Source organism: Alligator sinensis, unplaced genomic scaffold, assembly GCF_000455745.1.
Source record: "Alligator sinensis unplaced genomic scaffold, ASM45574v1 scaffold924_1, whole genome shotgun sequence".
Classification (NCBI taxonomy): Eukaryota; Metazoa; Chordata; order Crocodylia; family Alligatoridae; genus Alligator; species Alligator sinensis.
Genome location: NW_005842370.1, coordinates 692,342 through 693,631, shown reverse-complemented (window position 1 = coordinate 693,631; position 1,290 = coordinate 692,342). Strand labels below are relative to the sequence as shown.

Sequence of the window (1,290 nt, the reverse complement as noted above, 5' to 3'; positions counted from 1 at the left end):
AGGGAAAGAAGATGGAAATGTTTATGAAGGAATGAAATCCCAAATTTAGCTATAATACAGTCACATTGAACAACCCCACAACAACCCAAACCTGGATTTGAAGGAATGATATCTGTGGCTGAAAGCAACCAAACATCAGCCTTTAGTGGACACTGACATCTCTGCTCAGATTGACAAGTGTGCTATTTAAGTGTCTATTGCCTTGTCCTCCCCACCCACCCTTGCCCATTTCTGTTTTAATTAAGGTTCATCTGTACCAGTTCTTTTCATATAGACTAATCAACCCTCTGACAAGAACCACTATAAATACCGCTGACCAAGGAAGTATAGAACCTCTCTGTCCAACTGCCACAGCAGTGATTCTCAACCAAGGTACCACAGCTCCCTAGGATGCCTTGAGATCCTTTTCAAGGGTGCTACGTGCTACCATGAAAAGTTAACACTGTTAGGTGCGCTAACATTTCACAAGCTGAACCCAGAGGTTTCAAATAAGGACCCAGAGCATTGCTAAATACGTTGTGACCTGTTGTGCTCTGAGTTCCTCGTAACAGAAGAATTGCTCTGTATTTTTCTGTAGTAAAAAAGCATATGAAAACTAAGCTGGCATTTTCTGACAAGTGCCTTGAATCTAACAAGGGGTGTCTTGAGTCTAAAAATGTAAAGAACCACTATAATAGAGAGTGTATATTGCCTTGGTGATCGTCTGCCTACTTTACAGACTATATACTCTTCTAACCAAAACCAATTTGGAGAAAAACAAAAATCTGTTAGGAAATTGATGCCAGTAGTAGACAAAGAAAAGACTGCAGGATGGTAGCTATGGGGCTGTATATTTGTGTATGTATTTGTAATACATATACAGTTGCATATGCATTAAGAATGTAGGTTTTACATCGAACTATGCTTTCATGAATTCAGCTTTGCTACTAATTTTGAGGCAATGTTTGAGACTTTATTCAGTGATTATACCCTTTTTCCTGACCAGAGACAGCTTCTCTGAGCTTTTAAGGGAGGGATCTAACATGCGAGGAAACAGCATCCACAGCCAGGGGCCAGTAAGCAAGCTACTTATGTCTGCACCCTTCCTTGACCTTCTGCCACTTACAACCCACCCCCTGCTTTTGTTCATAGGCATCTCTGGACCAGACTGACAGATAATTTTCTACCTCTGATGCCAGTAGCAGTAGTAGAAAGGGCAGCTCAAGATGCAAAGATGATAAGCTTATTGGGTGTCTATACATGCGCTATGCTCCGGAGGTAGAGGCACTTTAAATTAGAGCAGCTCTGAGA

General features: G+C 41.3%; 1 protein-coding gene across 2 annotated transcripts in view; it reads right to left on the bottom strand.

Annotated features, from left to right (window-relative positions):
• CBLB (Cbl proto-oncogene B) overlaps positions 1-1,290 on the bottom strand; it is a 187,650-nt gene that overhangs the window by 77,318 nt on the left and 109,042 nt on the right. The window lies entirely within an intron of this gene.